The following is a 6,318-nucleotide window of genomic DNA, read 5'->3' on the forward strand; positions in this document are numbered from 1 at the left end:
GGAGGGTCCAATTACTGCTCTGCAGGGCTGTTCCACTCCAGGTTTAACAGGTAAAGTGAGGTAATCAAGTAATATATGTTTCATCTCTTAAAAACTGGTTACAGCTGGCGTCAGTAGCAACATACCTTTTCAATTGTTCTCAATACCGCCGACTTTAAAATCTAGCACAACTAGGACCCTTCATATTTTTATGCAGTCAGGTGTTTATTTTAATTGTTTTATTTGAGATTTTTTATATATAAACTGATCTTAAAATTTCCCAATAAGGCTTCCTTTTTATACAGGTTTAACTTGTTTCTTAATTATTAGCACATGCAAAGCCACGTTCTTCTCAACCCTATAAACTTTGCAGGGTGATGATTAGATTCCTTATTTGCTGGAAGTCTTAGTGGTTTGCTGCCAGGCTGAGTGAGTCAGCGCTGTCAATAGTGTCTCACTGCTTGCTCCACGCGTTCCACTTCAGACACTGCGATAGGGTGAGGTGATCACAGTTTCTTGAGTAATGGCTCACATGATGAAGGGCGGACGTGGCTTGTGAGCTGTTGAGATTACATCAGTGAGATAGACCTTGAGCACAAAGTGTCTGTTTTTATTTGCAAGGATTCAGCAAAACCTGCCTCTGAACTGCAAACCACAAGAATAAGGCTTGCGGTTGAAAGGACCTGTTTGCAAAGAGATCTAGTACCAGTTCCCTTCTTTAAATTATATCCCCTGATTCAGATCAGACTGTTATGTCTATAAAATATGACCTGTGCCTGTAATAATAAATCATGCAATGGTGACACATGGCTTTACACAAGCAGCCTCTGCTGTGTATAAACATTTAAAGTTCAAGATATTGCAGCTTTTGGACACAAATAAGGGTTCTTGCTTAATGCGGCAAAAGTTTACCTTAGAGGGGATTCATCTCCGAGTTAAAGTCAAAACCAGAAGACAGCAGCATTTCCGTAGAGACACACTAAGGGCTGGGTTCTCAAAGCCATTTAATCCAAATTGCCATGAGCACGATTTCTTCAGACAGTAGAAACACACCCAATGAAGCTGCCAAGCCAGAAATAAACAACTCAGACTTTTAATGTAGGGGCTTGTGATGAGTCTATTGCTTGTGACAAAATATTATTTGTTTTAGAAATGCAAATTATGTTTTTTTTTCTTCTTTCAGACAAAAAAAAATGTCTATCTAAAATAAATATCTTGGAGAATTTAACCCAGTGGCTCTTTAGAGATGGTGTTCTTCAAAACGATGCAAAATAATGACACTATAATCATTTTGTATATTCTGTACAATAATTATAATAATAATTGTATAATTTCATAGAACTGAGCACCAACAAGCTTATGATTTCTAATTATAATTATTTCCATTTTTGCATGGTATTTTTTCAGTTTTGCTATGCTTTTTCCATAGTTATACCATGCCTTTACCATAGTTTACCTTGGTTTGTCATGTTTATTAACATGCTTTACCTTGCTATTCTTCATAAAGCTTAACTATGTTTTACCATGCGTTCATTGTGCATTTTGCTATGTTTTTTACGATTGGAAACATCTATAATCGATAAAACTATCAATTGAGTGTAAGGGTGCAAGGTTTTGGAAGTATTCAGAACTGCTCCTCCATAGCATATCTGCAACAATCATTGATTGATTTTTTTGTCAAAAGGTTTTCGACTCATTCATTAATCATTGTACTGAATTTGCATGAATAATTTAAAATACAGATCGGCTTATCGTCGCTGTGGAAAGGAAGTCTAAAACCCTGGTACTTCATATCAATAAGAAGTATTGTTAACTTTCTGAGAAAAATTTAGATATGGGTGAGCTTTTCACTTGCTTTTGAATTTTTTTTTTCACAGGACAGCGTTACATTTTTTTTTCTTTTATATTTCTCAAACTCATAGGGGAAGCAAGGCGGACTGCAAAGTTACAGGGTGCATTTATTGTGGTTGCGCATTGAGACAAGAATCCAGCTTTATACTCAACATCAAATCATTCTCTCAGAGTTTCTTGCATAGTGGTACGGGCTGCCTGCCAGAAGCTCACTCTGCAGCTTGTATATTGCAGCTCAGTCCTGGCTCTTCCTGGAGAAGAAGATCAGGTATCTTGTAGCAATGCAGCACTGGACCAATGCTGCAGACCCAGGAGAAAACCTGTCAGGGCAGACCAGCACAGTCCTAACACCAGTGCGGCTTGTCTAGTGCAATACAAACTCACAGCACTGTCCCTCCACAGACGTGCTCTCAGCCTTTCCTCACAGCAGCCTGCCTGGTGCAGGATTAGAACAGGGTGCATTGTGTTAAAAAAGACAGCTGCATCACACTGCGATATTGGAGCTTCAAAAACACCAGGACACACTCCCCACCCATGCATCTGCTAGCAGCAGACATTGCCCCACGTTTTCCCAAACCAAACAAATCATTGGTGTGGAATAAAAATGCAAGCAGCACTTGCGGTTTTGGATTTTATTTTGTTTACCGGAGTGACAATTGATGAGCGCGTTGCTGTGGAAAGATGGCTTACTCCATTAAAGCATGCTTAAAGAGGATGTTCGATTGAGCACGGCCGGGCCGAATATATGGAAAAAAAATAGATTTTCTTGGCTGCTTAAACATTTGCTCTGCTGTAAAATAAATACATCTGCTATATGTATGTAGGGCTGGGATCCATCGCAGGGCATTGTTGAGAGTGCATTGTACTGTACATTATTTAATAATCTTGAATGGCAATCCAGCAGTGTAGTGGCACTACAATTCAGCCCTTTAACGCAATGATAATACAAGGGTAGCTGCAGAAGTGTTAGCAAATGGTCAAGATTGCAATGATTTGAACACTAGAGACCCATTGCATTACCATCATACCCATATTTTTGATAATACTGTTTTCTGCAAATGGTTTGGCGCTGTTTCTTTAGGTAAAGCACTGAGATGATAATGGTCAACAAGAGTTTTTTCCAACACTGCAAACAGAAATGCCTGTGTTATTATCAGTAGAATACACTATCAGTAACTGCCCAGACACTGTAATTGTAACTTTGATGAAAATGTGAGATTTCATACATCCTGCTTTTAACTGAATATAAAGAGAACTTGCAAATTATAATTACTGAGCCAGTGCACATGTAGTCAATGAAAGAATAGCCCTCATGGACATGATCTGGATCTCACAGACTGACAGCCGCCAATCAGTAAGGTTAAATGCTGTTACAGAGTTTGACCCCTGCAGATGAGATGCTGTTAAAAGCTCTATAATCATGAAAGCAGACTAACCTGGCTCTTTTGCATAGTGGTTAAGAAGCTCTGGATCGCACCCAACCTCTGCGCTGTCACATCTACTCAGAACCCATTGCATGACTGCTTGCTGATAGACACTTCTTGGCTGCCCCACAGTTGCGTTTCCAAGTTGCATATAGGAACCCTCTTTCTTGCATGACAATAACTGAGACACTGTTGTTTGTGCTAAACTGAGGGTATTTTATGGTCTCATTAATAAAAACAGTTCTGCTTTTTTAGAGATCCAGCCCTGTCTGAGGGTTATATTGTGAATCATGTGCAAAGGATTAAACAATTGCATATGGTATAAACTTGTAGATTGTAGGTACTTGTTTGTAATTTCTTGCTAGTTTTATAATTAGGTAATTTTATTCCTCTACTATGGAGGAGGCAGTTCACATTGAAAATAGTATTTTTAATTTGTTTTCTCTGAATCTTCATGGGTAATTAAAATGGAAAAATGATGCTTAACTAAAGACTGTAGTTATAATTTAAATAATCCGCAATTGCTGCAAAGCTATTTGTTCCCCCAATGACTGTGAATTTAGGAAAATCATAAATGATATAATATCTTCAAAGGGGAGTTCAGTCTTCTACCCACTCCAGTAGAGTAAATTAAACCTGTACCCCAGCACTCTGTTACGCAAAACCGATCCAGAACAGCAATGTCAAAAAAGAGATTATTATAGATTTTCTAGAACACTGTGTTGTACTTTTCAGTGGAATTTCTAATGGAACATTTGTCATTGTGTGGATTTGCAATCTAGGCATGTCAGTGGAACTACCTAGCCGTGTCCATGTCAGGTTTCTGCAGGGGTATCATCTCTTCAGCTGGGGCTGTTCTGTCCAGCTCCCTGGTTGGAGTTTCACTCCAATGATTGATGAAGACTCCTGAGGCGGTACAGACTGAATCAGATGCTTCCTTTTCTTTTGATTGATTGTACCCTTTCTCAGTTTTCTTGTCTCTTTTCTCACGGCAGTCACTCTGCCATGACGTTTTAAAAAACATTCAGAGGTATCCTTTATGAAGGCAAACTGCTAACTTGGCCCACATTGTATTAATATAGTGACACTTCTAAAACTTCCCATTTCCACAGTAGTTTTGTCATGAGTCTTCAAAGGTAATACTATGCTTTTACCATTGTTTACCATGGTTTGGCATGGTTTTAATATACTTGCCTATGCTTCAGCATGCTTTCATCGTGCTTTATTACACTTTGCCATGCCTTTACTATAGGGGACTTTTATAAGAGGACCCTGTGACTGTTCATGTTAACACTTATCCTGGTAATGATGAATGCATGTTATTTGGGGTTCAACATGAATACATGCATGTGTATAATTACTTCATATAAATGCATATAAGCAATATTAGACTGAGCCATATTAGAAAGTACTGCAGTCATGTTGCTTTTTCATTCTCTTTATAGGGTTGCTTCATGCAGCTGGGTTATTTTTTGCTTCTTATACAATAGCAGTTTTGGGCATTGCTTGTTGATTCACTGCCTTTTGAATGTGAAGCCATTTATTTATACCTAGTGGCAGTGTTTAAGAGCTCCAGGGTTCCCAAAAGTTTATGAATTACTGCTTCAGTTTACAACTGACCCCCTGAGTACTGCACCTTGTAAATGTGTTATATGTGCTGTATTACAGCAAAATTCATGCTTCTCTCTTTCAGATCCTGCAATTCTCTTTGTAGTCAGATAGAAAAAAAAACAGCTGAATGTGCTGCATTACATAAAGTGCAAATGGTGTAATTTGCAAAAGGTGTCGCATTAGAAATTGGGATAAATAAAGCATCTCATTGGACAAGATTCCCAAAGCTGTTTATTCAAATTCTCTGCCAGAAAGGGGAAACTCATGCATATGAAGTTACCGGACTTGTTCTTTTTAACAGTATCCTTAGATCACGTTTTAAAGAACAGCAATCAACCTAGTTCTTGTCGAGCTCTTTTGATAGTCATGCTGCACGTATCATATATCTTTCCAATCGTATTCCTATGATGCTTACTGTGCGTGCAGGGTCCGAGGTGGCCAGCTGCTGGACAGAAGAAAATGCTCCCAACATTTGTCCTTCTCATGTGGAGTCACACGTGCTAGTGCTTCGCAGCTGCTTCATGAAAACAACCCCTTATGAGAGGCTATGGCTGGGCTGGAACAGAAGTGCCCCGAGACCCCCCGGTATTCATTCAACCTGAAAGTGAAGTGACCTGAATGAATCTGATACAAACGATTCAGCAGATCACAACATGCAGCAGAGCAAGATCACACAGTGTCCCTGGCTGGCTAGCAAACCAGCCCTCTTGTGATGGGTTTCATCTCTGCTTGCTTTATTGGTGTCTATTAAAATCTCCAGACGGAAAGAGAAAACGACACATCTCTGTGCAGAAGACAGCATGTTTTGTGTGTGTGTGTGTGTGTGCTGTTATTTTCTATTTGTTACAATACAGTGAATGGTCCTCCTTGGTTTATACTATAATTAAGTATGACAAAGAAGAAGAAGCAGAATTATGTAGAATATATATCTGGTTTGCTCCAATAGAGGTGACTTTTAATTGGTTGCTATTCATTTCTTGAATTAATGTGCCTACTCCCTTCACAGTCTCTTCCCAAGTGACCAGACTTTCACAGGAAAGCACTGTGTTGATTTGGAGAGACGAGTGGGTAGCTATACTGTACATTACTAACACTGCTGTACAGCACAATGAATCACATAGCAAGGATGCATGTGACTATCCATGTTGCATGTTCTTTAGAATGCATGTGTTATATAAGACATGCTGAAAAAAGAAGTCATGCAACAATGTAAAACAGATGACATTTTACAAGAAGCTGGCACAGTTTTGCTAATACACTAGTGACCAGCTGTGTAAAGAAAAAGGAGATTATTTTTTTTTACTACTTGAGTTAATATGTGTTTGTGCAGCGTAGAGTTTGAAGGAACCCTTTCAAATTCATATTTAAGTTTTTTTTTTTTTTAATTTTTTAACATGAACAAATGATAATGTATTGGAATAAAACTATTTAAAAACAGACAATAATAATAATG

The sequence above is a fragment of the Polyodon spathula genome, chromosome 16, assembly GCF_017654505.1.
Source record: "Polyodon spathula isolate WHYD16114869_AA chromosome 16, ASM1765450v1, whole genome shotgun sequence".
NCBI classification, from domain to species: Eukaryota; Metazoa; Chordata; class Actinopteri; order Acipenseriformes; family Polyodontidae; genus Polyodon; species Polyodon spathula.